Here is a 15218-nt window from a genome sequence, read left to right on the forward strand (position 1 = left end):
AGACAATTTTGTGTTACAAAAGACAAACAACACTCCTTCCCTTCCGAGCCCTGCCATGCACCCAAACAGTAGTTTCCCCACCACATATGGAGTAACAGCATACTCAGGAGAAATTGCACAACAAATTGTATGGTCCATTTTCTACTGTTACCCTTGAGAAAATGCTAAATTTGGGGGCTAAATTAACATTTTTGTGGGAAAAAGAAAATGTTACTTTTTTCAACATATCTTTAATTCCTGTGAAACACTTGAAGTGTGTTAGGCATCGAGTTCCCGCCGCTGCACAGGGGGAATCTCAAGCCATGTCTGCTGTGGTCTCCCAGTCTTCCTCAGCCGCAGAGGATCCTGCTCAGCAGAGACATTGGTCCCAGAGTCTTGCTTAGGCTAATGCTGTGCGTCTGGTTGCTTCTGCCTGCACAGGTTCAGCTATAGCAACCAGCATTAGTCAGAGGCGAGCAGAAGCTCCTGGGACTAAGTCCTGCTGTTCTCCATCTGAGCACGCCCGAGAGATGATCTCTCATTGGAGGTCGGAGGTCACAAGCTCAGGTCCTCAAGCAGCTCTGATTGGGCCATCTGCAAGGTCCAGAAAGGCTGTGGCTATAAAAGGATTGCACGTCCGAAGTATATCCAAATTGTGGTGTGTGTGTGCAAGTATGTCTTTCTCAGGTGAAAGCTCTTAATCTTCCCCTGCCCTCGTGTTGTGAGTGAGTTCTGCGTGTTTGGAGCAAAGGACAGTGCCAAGTATTGGCATAGCACATTCAGTACAGCGTCAGTTAGAGGCGTCCGTAACTGCGGTGCTGCGCGCACTCAGTGTTCTAAATACCGCTTGATTAGCATTTGTTAGGGGCATCCACCAGTGCGGAGCTGCATGCACTCATTCGCTAAATTCCTTTTCTTTGTGTTTGTTAGAGGTGTTCTCCAAGTGCTGCACCGCGCTCACTCCGTGCGCTAAATTCCTTTAAGTGCGGTTGTTAGAGGCGTTCAACAGTGCAACGCCACGCGCACTCTGTGCTCTAAATATATCTAGCTGTTCTGTGCCATTAGAGAGCCCGCTTCTATGCATACCAGGTGACAATAAACCCACGTGTGTTTGTTATTATACTGCCACATTGTGTCCGCCATTACCGAGAAGCAGTTAACATCTCTGCACGGTGGACCCCTTGCTGCAAATGCACCTTATTATTCTTTATTTATTTGGTGCATTCCGCCTGCCCTAATAAAGTGTTAATAAACTTTTGATAACTTTGAGGGGTGCAGTTTTAAGGATGGTGTCACTTTTAGGTATTGTCTGACATATTGGCCCCCAAAACTGACTTCAAATGTGATGTGATCCCTCCAAAAATTGGTATTGTAAATTTTGTTGGAAAAATAAGAAATTGAATTGCTGATAAACTTGTAACCGTTCTAACTTACTAACAAAAAAATATTATGCTTCAAAAGTGATGCGGATGTAAAGAAAACATGTGGGAAATGTGATTTATTAACTATTTTGTGCTATGTAACAATCTGGTTTAAGGGAATAAAAATTTGATTTGAAAATGTAAAAAATGTTGCCAACATTTTGCTATTTTCACAAATAAGCACATGAAATATTGAGCTAAATTTACTGCTAAAGTAGAGTACAATGTGTCACAAAAAGACAATTTCAGAATCCGTGATATACAATACATTGAAGCGTTCCAGAGTTATTATCACATAAAGTGGCACTGGTCAGAATTGTCAAATTTGTCGGTGTCATGAATGTAAAAACAGACTTGGGGTGAAAAGGTTAATTTACAAATAAAAGTTATGCTTTGGTGTAACATTGGCATTTTTGGACATTAGTTGTTGATCTTAAAGTTGGAAATAGAGATGTGCACTGGAATCAGGTGGCAGACTGACTTGTTCTGTGCGTCACTGAAAAGAGCTGATTAGTGAAAGTTTTAAATGCTGAAAACTTCTTTGTGATTTGTCCATTTTATTGGATCAGGTTTTGCTGCATTCCTCTCATCATACTTCTTAGAAATGTATCTGATGACTAATTGAGAATTTTTCATACCTGAGAATTTGAGTGTCCCAGATATTTTAAAGAGAGCCTGTCAGCAGGATTGTGCACAGTAACCTACAGACAGTGTCAGGTCAGCGCCGTTAAACTGATTGCAATGATTCCTGGTGATGAAATCCGTCTTGTGGTTGTTGTGTAATCTTTGTTTTCAGTTTGAGTTAATGATGTGCTTGTGTTTCGGGGTGGGCCTGTAGGGGGTTCTTCATGTGGTGCTCTAATTAGATACAGTGGAAACGGAAATTATTCAGACCCTTTTAAATTTGTCACTTTTTGTTTCATTGCAGCCATTTCGTAAATTGAAAAAAGGTTATTTTTTTCTGATTAACCCCTTCATGACCCAGCCTATTTTGACCTTAATGACCTGGCCATTTTTTGCAATTCTGACCAGGGTCCCTTTATGAGGTAATAACTCAGGAATGCTTCAACGGATCCTAGCGATTCTGATTCGTTACATATTGGGCTTCGTGTTAGTGGTAAATTTAAGTTGATAATTTTTGCATTTATTTGTGAAAAAAATGGAAATTTGGCAAAAAATTTGAAAAATTAGCAATTTTCAAATTTTGAATTTTTATCCTGTTAAACCAGAGAGTTATGTGACACAACATAGTTCATAAATAACATTTACCACAGGTCTACTTTACATAAGCACAATTTTGGAAACACATTTTTTTTTTGGCTAGGAAGTTATAAGGGTTAAAATTTGACCAGAGATTTCTCATTTTTACAACAAAATTTACAAAACTATTTTTTTAGGGACCACCTTATATTTGAAGTCAGCTGGAGGAGTCTATATGGCTGAAAATACTCAAAAGTGACACCGTTCTAAAAACTGCACCCCTCAAGGTGCTCAAAACCACATTCAAGAAGTTTATTAACCCTTCAGATGTTTCACAGCAGCAGAAGCAACATGGAAGGAAAAAATGAACATTTAACTTTTTAGTCATAAAAATGATTTTTAGCAACAATTTTTTTCTTTTACCAAGGGTAAAAGGAGAAACTGGATGGCGAACATTGTTGTCCAATTTATCCTGAGTATGCTGATACCCCATATGTGGGGGGAACCACTGTTTGGGCAAACGACAGGGCTCGGAAGGGAAGGAGCGCCATTTGACTTTTTGAATGAAAAGTTGGCTCCAATTTTTAGCCCCGTGTGCCTGAATATTGGATCTCCCCCACAATTGACCCCATTTTGGAAACTAGACCTCCCAAGGAGCTTATCTAGATGCATAGTGAGCACTTTAAGCTCCAAAGTGCTTCACAAATTGATCCGTAAAAATGAAAAAGTACTTTTTTTTCACAAAAAGTTCTTTTAGCCTCAATGTTTTCATTTTCACATGGGCAACAGGCTAAAATGGATCCTAAAATGTGTTGGGCAATTTCTCCAGAGTACACCAATACCTCACATGTGGGGTAAACCACTGTTTGCGCGAAAGGCAAGGCTCAGAAAGGAAGGAGCGCCATTTGACTTTTTGAATGAAAAATTAGCTCCAATTGTTAGCGGACACCATGTCGCGTTTGGAGAGCCCCTGTGTGCCTAAACATTGGAGCTCCCCCACAAGTGACTCCATTTTGGAAACTAGACCTCCCAAGGAACTTATCTAGATGCATAGTGAGCACTTTGAACTCCCAAGTGCATCACAGAAGTTTATAATGCTGTCATGTCGGACGCTGTTCACACTAGGGTATCCGACAGACAGTGGTAATTCCACATTCGTCCACTGTACGCTCAGTGGCGCCGGCTAGACTTTATCCAGGTTGTCCGGGGTTAATCTAGCTGGTAATCGGGTTGGAGGCTGGCTCACGCCTGTGGCCTTTAAATAGTCATTCTGGACTTTGGGCGTCGCCGATTATAGCTTCTGTCTTGTGCCTGGTGGTCTCGGTCTGGAGTGGTGGTCTAGGAGAAGAAATATCGTATCTGGTGTTGTTTTATCCTTTGTCATATTTCTCCTCCCTATATTTGTATTTGTTTGCCCTGTGCACATTATAGTGTTTTCCTGTGTATCTGCGGCGAGGTGCGTTTTTAGTTTTCCCTGTCTGTGCTTTCTGTAGGGGTTGGTGTGTGGTCTTATCACTGGGTGGCGGGTGGAGGTTTCAGCACAGGACTGAAACAGGAGTCAGGGTCAGGCCTGGCGGCCCAGACAAGCACACCATCAGTGTAAATTCTTGGAGAGGGATAGACAGGGTTTTCCCTAGTCTGAGGGATATCGCAGGGGCCCGGGTAGTCAGCTGTAGTCTACCCAGTACCCGCATGACAAATGCAGAGCCGTGAAAATAAAAATCATTTTTCATTCCATAAAAATTATTTTTTAGCCCGCAATTTTTTATTTTCACAAGGGTGACAGGAGAAATTGGACCCCAAAAGTTGTTGTCCAGTTGGTCCTGAGTATGCTGGTACTCCATATGTGGGGGTAAACCACTGTTTGGGCACACGTTGGGGCTCGAAAGGGAGGGAACACCATTTGACTTTTTGAACCCAAGATTGGCTGGAATCAATAGTGGCGCCATTTTGGGTTTGGAGACCCCCAGATGTGCCTAAACAGTGGAAACCCCTCAATTCTAACTCCAACACTAACCCCAACACACCCCTAATACCAACTCTAACCATGACCCTAATCACAACCCTAACCCCAACACACCGCTAACCCTAATCCCAACCCTAACCACAACCCTAACTCCAACACACCCCTAACCCTAATCCCAACTCTAACCATAGCCCTAACCACAAGCCTAATCCTAACCCCAACACACCCCTAACCCTAATCTTAACCCAAATTCCAACCCTAACCCTTAGGCTATGTGCCCATGTTGCAGATTTGTGTGCGGATGTTTCTGCTCCTTTTTTGAAAAATCTGCAGGTAAAATGCACTGCGTTTTACCTGCGGCTTTACCTCGGATTTCCAGTGTTTTTTGTGTGGATTTTACCTGCGGATTCATATACAGGAGCAGGTGTAAATGCTGCGGAATCCACACAAAGATTTGACATGCTGCGAAAAATACCGAGCGGTATTTTCCGCACCATGGGCACAGCGGATTTGGTTTTCCATAGGTTTACATGGTACTGTAAACGTGATGGAAAACTGCTACGAATCTGCAGTGACCAATGCGCTGCGGATCCGCAGCCAAATCCGCACCGTGTGCTCATAGCTTAATTCTAATCCTAATTCTAACCCTAACCCTAGTGGAAAAATAAAAGTAAATATATTTTCTTTATTTTATTATGTTCCCTACCTATGGGGGTGATAAAGGGGGGTTTAGCTGGCAGATTCAGCAGGTGCACTGCGCATGGGCCCGCCATTTTGGAAGATAACAGCGCCCATAGGAGAAGATGGAGGGACACCGGGAGGGACACCGGGACTCAGTAGGTATGGGAGGGTGGGATCGGACAGCGGGGGGGCGGAGGGGAGAGGAGGGAGGGGAGGACAGGACAGAGGGGTAGGAAACACTGACGGTGGCTGCAGATCACCGCCGTCAGTCAGTGGCAGGGTCAGATCGGGGTTTCCAGCCATGGCCGAGTAAATTGCAGCATCGGCTATAGCTGGATTGTAATATTTCACCAAGTTTCATAGGAGAAATATTACTCATTGCTCTAATTGGCTGTTTTGCGTTCAACAGAAAATCAGAGCGATCGTAGCCACGTGGGGGCAAAGCCACCCCCCTGGGCTGAAGTACCACTCCCCCTGTCCCTGCAGGTCGGGTGAAATTTTAGCTAACCCCTTTGAGCTAGTACAGCCATGAGTCTTCTTGGGAATGATGCCACAATTTTTTCACCCCTGGATTTGGGGATCTTCGGCCATTCTTCCTTGCAGATTCTCTCCAGTTCCATCAGGTTGGATAGTGAACATTGGTGGACGCCATTTTCAGGTCTCTCCAGAGATGCTCAATTGGGTTTAGGTCAGGGTTCTGGCTGGGCCAGTCAAGAATGGTCACAGAGTTGTTCTGAAGCCACTCCTTTGTTATTTTAGCTTCATCCAGGATATCTCTGTACTTGGCTGCATTCATGTTTACTTTAATGACAACAACCAGTCGTTCTGTCCCTGCAGCTGAAAAACCCCCCCATACCATGATGCTGCCACCACCATATTTCACTGTTAGGATTGTATTGGGCAGGTGATGAGCAGTGCCTGGTTTTCTCCACAGATACCACTTAGAATTATCACCAAAAAGGTCTATCCCCTTCCCATCAGACAAGAGAAACTTATTTATCATGGTCTGAGAGTCCTTCTTGTCTTTTTTAGCAAACTCTATGCGGGTTTTCATATGTCTTTAACTGAGGAGGGGCTTCTGTCAGGCCACTCTGCCATAAAGACAAAAACACAAAGCCTATATAGAAAAGAAATACCATAAATATTGACCGTAAAAAAACAAAGAATACCAAGTAACGTATATCACCCAAGAAAAGTATTCAATGCAAGAATATCTTCATCAAAAATATTCAATTTTACTAAAAATTAAAATTTCATAATACATGATTATACACAGACCATTTAAAACACATGATATTACAGGAGAATTGATGTAAAAAATCCTTTATTAAAAATAACATAAGAGACAAGATAAAGTATGGCAGGGGACACAGACTGTAAGATGGCCCAAATATCTGAGAAAGTCTCACTAAAATAATTATAATAAGAAAAAAAATTATAATGAAAGATAAAAAATAAGATAATCTCAATAACAACTCCAAAACAAGTGTTCACCACGTGATAAAGAAATTATATAGTGTCACAATATATAAAAAATAAAAAGCTGTAAAGTGACTATTGTAATCAAACACATGCACCCACAACCATGATTTAGAATTCATGAAGTAAAATTAATATAAACTATGAAATCAATCATAAATATACAGTGAGGTAGTGCAATATATCAGGAGTTGCTAAAATAAGCATATTCAAATGGCCATATGGTCAAGATAAAAGAGATATCTGAGATAAATCCAGTGAAGCATATATTGATCTGACACTCTGCTGTCCCCTGCACACCACTCCAAAGGGCATTTTGCTTCCGCTTTGTCAGGGAGTGACGCCATAAAGGCCCGACTGGTGGAGGGCTGCAGTGATAGTTGACTTTGTGAAACTTCCTCCCATCTCCCTACTGCATCTCTGGAGCTCAGCCACAGCGATCTTGAGGTTCTTCTTTACCTTTCTCACCAAGGCTCTTCTCCCACTGTTGCTCAGTTTGGCTGGATGACCAGGTCTAGGAAGCCTTCTTGTGGTCCCAAACTTCTTCCATTTAAGGATTATGGACGCCACTGTGCTCTTAGGAACCTTGAACCTTGGCCAGTTCCTTTGGACTCATGATTCTCCTTTGGTCTGACATGCACTGTGAGCTCTGAGGTCTTATATAGACAGGTGTGCGCCTTTCCAAATCAAGTCCTATGACTCCTATCAGTCCTATTTAATTAAACACAGCTGGACTCCAATGAAGGAGTAGAACCATCTCAAGGAGGATCACAAGGAAATGGACAGCATGTGACTTAAATATGAGTGTCTGAGCAAAGGGGTCTGAATACTTATGACTAGGGTTGAGCGACTTTCATTTTTTTAAGATCGAGTCGGGTTTTGTGAAACCCGACTTTGTCCAGAGTCGAGTCGAGTGCAGTCGGCCGATTATCGCTGAAAGTCGGGGATCGACCGAAACACGAAACCCAATGCAAGTCAATGGGGAAGCATAGTCGGCAGTGAGTGGAGGCCAGGAAAACACCTACAGTGCCCATTTTAATGCCAAAAACATCCATTCTTGTTTCTGAAGCTTGTCAATCTTAATTAACTTTATAATAATAGTTGGGCATTGGAAATTGGGGGTCATTTGGCAAAAGTTGTGGGGGGAGTAGGGCTGGCTCAAGTTTTTCGTGGCCCAGGAAACGCGGACTACGTCACGGCGGTGGAGCAGGGAGAGGTAAGTATTTCAACATTGCAAGTGCTGTGATCCTGAGCAAGCAGGGGGGGCCCACTCGTTCGCATTGGCACTGGCACAGGGCCCCTCAAAGTACGGCGGTGTGTTTGCATGGCGGGGGCGCCTCCCACCAGCAGCGACACTTTTGCGTACTCTGAGGGGCCCTGTGCCAGTGACGTCGCCAACGAGTATGCCCCCCCCCACCTGATGAAGGAACCTGCACTTTCATCTGCACCTTCCTCTTTGTCCCTGTCTAAGGTGGTATAACATGCGGGAAGGGGAACCTTACTTTCAGCAGGGTCAGATTCTGGCTGTGTAGAGTGCAAGGGGAATGTAGTGGTCTAGGTCAATGTACCAGCAGACTCATCTAGCAGTGGCTGGGCAATGGGCAGGATGAAGAGGAAACAGATATAGGGCCAAAGAATAAAGTAGGCTAAATGCAGTTCAAAATTGGTAACAGGACTAAACAGGCGGCATTGCTTTGTTCAGTGGAGTAGCAAACCCAAGAGCAGCAGACACTGTTTCAAGGGCCCAACCACACTAGTAGGCCAAATGCAGTTTAATATCTGATAGTATAGGCCGAAAGCCAGAAGGTAGAAGCTCAGCTTTATTCATTTGAGGACAACACCAGGCAGGGGCAGACACCGTTAGTAGGCCTGAACCACCAATTTTTAAAAAAACAGCAGTTAATCAGAGCCAGAAGGTAGAAGCTCAGCTTTATTCAGTTGAGGACAACACCAGGCAGGGGCAGACACAGTTAGTAGGCCGGAACCACCAATTTTTTAAAAAACAGCAGTTAATCAGAGCCGGAAGGTAGAAGCTCAGCTGTATTCAGTTGAGGACAACTTGAATTAGGGACTGCAGACAGACTTAGCAGGCTGTCCCCTGTGTGGACCATGCATCCAATACATTAACCCATTGCGCCACAAAGGACACGTAACCTTCCGTAGCCATGCCTACAGGTCCATGTGTCTGTTGTCAGGTGTACCTTTGGACTCACAGATTGACAGAATGCAAGGACAATGCGGTCTTTAACATGCTGGTGGAGGGGTGGGATGGCTTTTCTTGCAAAAGAATTGTCAACTGGGTAGCTCATAGCGTGGTACAGCGTAGTCCATCATGGCTTTATTAATATTAAAAAAAATAAAAAAATAGGCTCTATGCACTGTAAATTAGGTTCCAGGGGTACACGGGCAGCAGTGGTCTGGTCAGTGGAGGCCTAGTGGAAGGAGGGACCGCAGACAGGCTTCGAAGGCCTAACATTATAAAATGGGCTGGCTGTAGGCACTTTATAATTGGTTCCAGGGGTACACGGGCAGCAGTGGTCTGGTCAATGGAGGCCTAGTGGAAGGAGGGACCGCAGACAGGCTTCGAAGGCCTAACACAATAAAATGGGCTGGCTGTAGGCACTTTATAATTGTTTCCAGGGGTACATGGGCAGCAGTGGTCTGGTCAGTGGAGGCCTAGTGGAAGGAGGGACCGCAGACAGGCTTCGAAGGCCTAACACAATAAAATGGGCTGGCTGTAGGCACTTTATAATTGTTTCCAGGGGTACACGGGCAGCAGTGGTCTGGTCAGTGGAGGCCTAGTGGAAGGAGGGACCGCAGACAGGCTTCAAAGGCCTAACATGATAAAATGGGCTGGCTGTAGGCACTGTAAAATAGGTTCCAAGGGTACACGGGCAGCAGTGGTCTGGTCAGTGGAGGCCTAGTGGAAGGAGGGACCGCAGACAGGCTTCGAAGGCCTAACATAATAAAATGGGCTGGCTGTAGGCACTGTAAAATAGGTTCCAGGGGTACACGGGCAGCAGTGGTCTGGTCAGTGGAGGCCTAGTGGAAGGAGGGACCGCAGACAGGCTTCGAAGGCCTAACACAAAAAAATGGGCTGGCTGTAGGCACTTTATAATTGTTTCCAGGGGTACACGGGCAGCAGTGGTCTGGTCAGTGGAGGCCTAGTGGAAGGAGGAACCGCAGACAGGCTTCAAAGGCCTAACACAATAAAATGGGCTGGCTGTAGGCACTTTATAATTGTTTCCAAGGGTACGCGTGCAGCAGTGGTCTGGTCAGTGGAGGCCTAGTGGAAGGAGGGACCGCAGACAGGCTTTGAAGGCCTAACATAATAAAATGGGCTGGCTGAAGGCACTGTAAAATAGGTTCCAGGGGTACACGGGCAGCAGTGGTCTGGTCAGTGGAGGCCTAGTGGAAGGAGGGACCGCAGACAGGCTTCGAAGGCCTAACACAATAAAATGGGCTGGCTGTAGGCACTTTATAATTGTTTCCAGGGGTACACGGGCAGCAGTGGTCTGGTCAGTGGAGGCCTAGTGGAAGGAGGGACCGCAGACAGGCTTCGAAGGCCTAACACAATAAAATGGGCTGGCTGTAGGCACTTTATAATTGTTTCCAGGGGTACACGGGCAGCAGTGGTCTGGTCAGTGGAGGCCTAGTGGAAGGAGGGACCGCAGACAGGCTTCGAAGGCCTAACACAATAAAATGGGCTGGCTGTAGGCACTTTATAATTGTTTCCAGGGGTACACGGGCAGCAGTGGTCTGGTCAGTGGAGGCCTAGTGGAAGGAGGGACCGCACCGCAAACAGGCTTCGAAGGCCTAACACAATAAAATGGGCTGGCTGTAGGCACTTTATAATTGTTTCCAGGGGTACACGGGCAGCAGTGGTCTGGTCAGTGGAGGCCTAGTGGAAGGAGGGACCGCAGACAGGCTTCGAAGGCCTAACACAATAAAATGGGCTGGCTGTAGGCACTTTATAATTGTTTCCAGGGGTACACGGGCAGCAGTGGTCTGGTCAGTGGAGGCCTAGTGGAAGGAGGGACCGCAGACAGGCTTCGAAGGCCTAACACAATAAAATGGGCTGGCTGTAGGCACTTTATAATTGTTTCCAAGGGTACACGGGCAGCAGTAGTCTGGTCAGTGGAGGCCTAGTGGAAGGAGGGACCGCAGACAGGCTTCGAAGGCCTAACATAATAAAATGGGCTGGCTGTTGGCTCTGTAAAATAGGTTCCAGGGGTACACGGGCAGCAGTGGTCTGGTCAGTGGAGGCCTAGTGGAAGGAGGGACCGCAGACAGGCTTCGAAGGCCTAACACAATAAAATGGGCTGGCTGTAGGCACTTTATAATTGTTTCCAGGGGTACACGGGCAGCAGTGGTCTGGTCAGTGGTGGCCTAGTGGAAGGAGGGACCGCAGACAGGCTTCGAAGGCCTAACACAATAAAATGGGCTGGCTGTAGGCACTTTATAATTGTTTCCAAGGGTACACGGGCAGCAGTGTTCAGGTCAGTGGAGGCCTAGTGGAAGGAGGGACCGCAGACAGGCTTCGAAGGCCTAACACAATAAAATGGGCTGGCTGTAGGCACTTTATAATTGTTTCCAGGGGTACACGGGCAGCAGTGGTCTGGTCAGTGGTGGCCTAGTGGAAGGAGGGACCGCAGACAGGCTTCGAAGGCCTAACACAATAAAATGGGCTGGCTGTAGGCACTTTATAATTGTTTCCAAGGGTACACGGGCAGCAGTGTTCAGGTCAGTGGAGGCCTAGTGGAAGGAGGGACCGCAGACAGGCTTCGAAGGCCTAACACAATAAAATGGGCTGGCTGTAGGCACTTTATAATTGTTTCCAGGGGTACACGGGCAGCAGTGGTCTGGTCAGTGGAGGCCTAGTGGAAGGAGGGACCGCAGACAGGCTTCGAAGGCCTAACACAATAAAATGGGCTGGCTGTAGGCACTTTATAATTGTTTCCAAGGGTACACGGGCAGCAGTGGTCTGGTCAGTGGAGGCCTAGTGGAAGGAGGGACCGCACCGCAAACAGGCTTCGAAGGCCTAACACAATAAAATGGGCTGGCTGTAGGCACTTTATAATTGTTTCCAGGGGTACACGGGCAGCAGTGGTCTGGTCAGTGGAGGCCTAGTGGAAGGAGGGACCGCAGACAGGCTTCGAAGGCCTAACACAATAAAATGGGTTGGCTGTAGGCACTTTATAATTGTTTCCAGGGGTACACGGGCAGCAGTGGTCTGGTCAGTGGAGGCCTAGTGGAAGGAGGGACCGCAGACAGGCTTCGAAGGCCTAACACAATAAAATGGGCTGGCTGTAGGCACTTTATAATTGTTTCCAAGGGTACACGGGCAGCAGTGGTCTGGTCAGTGGAGGCCTAGTGGAAGGAGGGACCGCACCGCAAACAGGCTTCGAAGGCCTAACACAATAAAATGGGCTGGCTGTAGGCACTTTATAATTGTTTCCAGGGGTACACGGGCAGCAGTGGTCTGGTCAGTGGAGGCCTAGTGGAAGGAGGGACCGCAGACAGGCTTCGAAGGCCTAACACAATAAAATGGGCTGGCTGTAGGCACTTTATAATTGTTTCCAGGGGTACACGGGCAGCAGTGGTCTGGTCAGTGGAGGCCTAGTGGAAGGAGGGACCGCAGACAGGCTTCGAAGGCCTAACACAATAAAATGGGCTGGCTGTAGGCACTTTATAATTGTTTCCAAGGGTACACGGGCAGCAGTGGTCTGGTCAGTGGAGGCCTAGTGGAAGGAGGGACCGCAGACAGGCTTCGAAGGCCTAACATAATAAAATGGGCTGGCTGTAGGCTCTGTAAAATAGGTTCCAGGGGTACACGGGCAGCAGTGGTCTGGTCAGTGGAGGCCTAGTGGAAGGAGGGACCGCAGACAGGCTTCGAAGGCCTAACACAATAAAATTGGCTGGCTGTAGGCACTTTATAATTGTTTCCAGGGGTACACGGGCAGCAGTGGTCTGGTCAGTGGTGGCCTAGTGGAAGGAGGGACCGCAGACAGGCTTCGAAGGCCTAACACAAAAAAATGGGCTGGCTGTAGGCACTTTATAATTGTTTCCAGGGGTACACGGGCAGCAGTGGTCTGGTCAGTGGAGGCCTAGTGGAAGGAGGAACCGCAGACAGGCTTCAAAGGCCTAACACAATAAAATGGGCTTGCTGTAGGCACTTTATAATTGTTTCCAAGGGTACGCGTGCAGCAGTGGTCTGGTCAGTGGAGGCCTAGTGGAAGGAGGGACCGCAGACAGGCTTTGAAGGCCTAACATAATAAAATGGGCTGGCTGTAGGCACTGTAAAATAGGTTCCAGGGGTACACGGGCAGCAGTGGTCTGGTCAGTGGAGGCCTAGTGGAAGAAGGGACCGCAGACAGGCTTCGAAGGCCTAACACAATAAAATGGGCTGGCTGTAGGCACTTTATAATTGTTTCCAGGGGTACACGGGCAGCAGTGGTCTGGTCAGTGGAGGCCTAGTGGAAGGAGGGACCGCAGACAGGCTTCGAAGGCCTAACACAATAAAATGGGCTGGCTGTAGGCACTTTATAATTGTTTCCAGGGGTACACGGGCAGCAGTGGTCTGGTCAGTGGAGGCCTAGTGGAAGGAGGGACCGCACCGCAAACAGGCTTCGAAGGCCTAACACAATAAAATGGGCTGGCTGTAGGCACTTTATAATTGTTTCCAGGGGTACACGGGCAGCAGTGGTCTGGTCAGTGGAGGCCTAGTGGAAGGAGGGACCGCAGACAGGTTTCGAAGGCCTAACACAATAAAATGGGCTGGCTGTAGGCACTTTATAATTGTTTCCAGGGGTACACGGGCAGCAGTGGTCTGGTCAGTGGAGGCCTAGTGGAAGGAGAGACCGCAGACAGGCTTCGAAGGCCTAACACAATAAAATGGGCTGGCTGTAGGCACTTTATAATTGTTTCCAAGGGTACACGGGCAGCAGTGGTCTGGTCAGTGGAGGCCTAGTGGAAGGAGGGACCGCAGACAGGCTTCGAAGGCCTAACATAATAAAATGGGCTGGCTGTAGGCTCTGTAAAATAGGTTCCAGGGGTACACGGGCAGCAGTGGTCTGGTCAGTGGAGGCCTAGTGGAAGGAGGGACCGCAGACAGGCTTCGAAGGCCTAACACAATAAAATGGGCTGGCTGTAGGCACTTTATAATTGTTTCCAGGGGTACACGGGCAGCAGTGGTCTTGTCAGTGGTGGCCTAGTGGAAGGAGGGACCGCAGACAGGCTTCGAAGGCCTAACACAATAAAATGGGCTGGCTGTAGGCACTTTATAATTGTTTCCAAGGGTACACGGGCAGCAGTGTTCAGGTCAGTGGAGGCCTAGTGGAAGGAGGGACCGCAGACAGGCTTCGAAGGCCTAACACAATAAAATGGGCTGGCTGTAGGCACTTTATAATTGTTTCCAGGGGTACACGGGCAGCAGTGGTCTGGTCAGTGGAGGCCTAGTGGAAGGAGGGACCGCAGACAGGCTTCGAAGGCCTAACACAATAAAATGGGCTGGCTGTAGGCACTTTATAATTGTTTCCAGGGGTACGCGGGCAGCAGTGGTCTGGTCAGTGGAGGCCTAGTGGAAGGAGGGACCGCAGACAGGCTTCGAAGGCCTAACACAATAAAATGGGCTGGCTGTAGGCACTTTATAATTGTTTCCAAGGGTACACGGGCAGCAGTGGTCTGGTCAGTGGAGGCCTAGTGGAAGGAGGGACCGCAGACAGGCTTCGAAGGCCTAACATAATAAAATGGGCTGGCTGTAGGCACTGTAAAATAGGTTCCAGGGGTACACGGGCAGCAGTGGTCTGGTCAGTGGAGGCCTAGTGGAAGGATGGACCGCAGACAGGCTTCGAAGGCCTAACACAATAAAATGGGCTGGCTGTAGGCACTTTATAATTGTTTCCAAGGGTACACGGGCAGCAGTGGTCTGGTCAGTGGAGGCCTAGTGGAAGGAGGGACCGCAGACAGGCTTCGAAGGCCTAACATAATAAAATGGGCTGGCTGTAGGCACTGTAAAATAGGTTCCAGGGGTACACGGGCAGCAGTGGTCTGGTCAGTGGAGGCCTAGTGGAAGGAGGGACCGCAGACAGGCTTCGAAGGCCTAACACAATAAAATGGGCTGGCTGTAGGCACTTTATAATTGTTTCCAGGGGTACACGGGCAGCAGTGGTCTGGTCAGTGGAGGCCTAGTGGAAGGAGGGACCGCAGACAGGCTTCGAAGGCCTAACATAATAAAATGGGCTGGCTGTAGGCACTTTATAATTGTTTCCAGGGGTACACGGGCAGCAGTGGTCTGGTCAGTGGAGGCCTAGTGGAAGGAGGGACCGCAGACAGGCTTCGAAGGCCTAACACAATAAAATGGGCTGGCTGTAGGCACTTTATAATTGTTTCCAGGGGTACACGGGCAGCAGTGGTCTGGTCAGTGGAGGCCTAGTGGAAGGAGGGACCGCAGACAGGCTTCGAAGGCCTAACATAATAAAATGGGCTGGCTG

Source organism: Ranitomeya variabilis, chromosome 5 (assembly GCF_051348905.1).
Source record: "Ranitomeya variabilis isolate aRanVar5 chromosome 5, aRanVar5.hap1, whole genome shotgun sequence".
Classification (NCBI taxonomy): Eukaryota; Metazoa; Chordata; class Amphibia; order Anura; family Dendrobatidae; genus Ranitomeya; species Ranitomeya variabilis.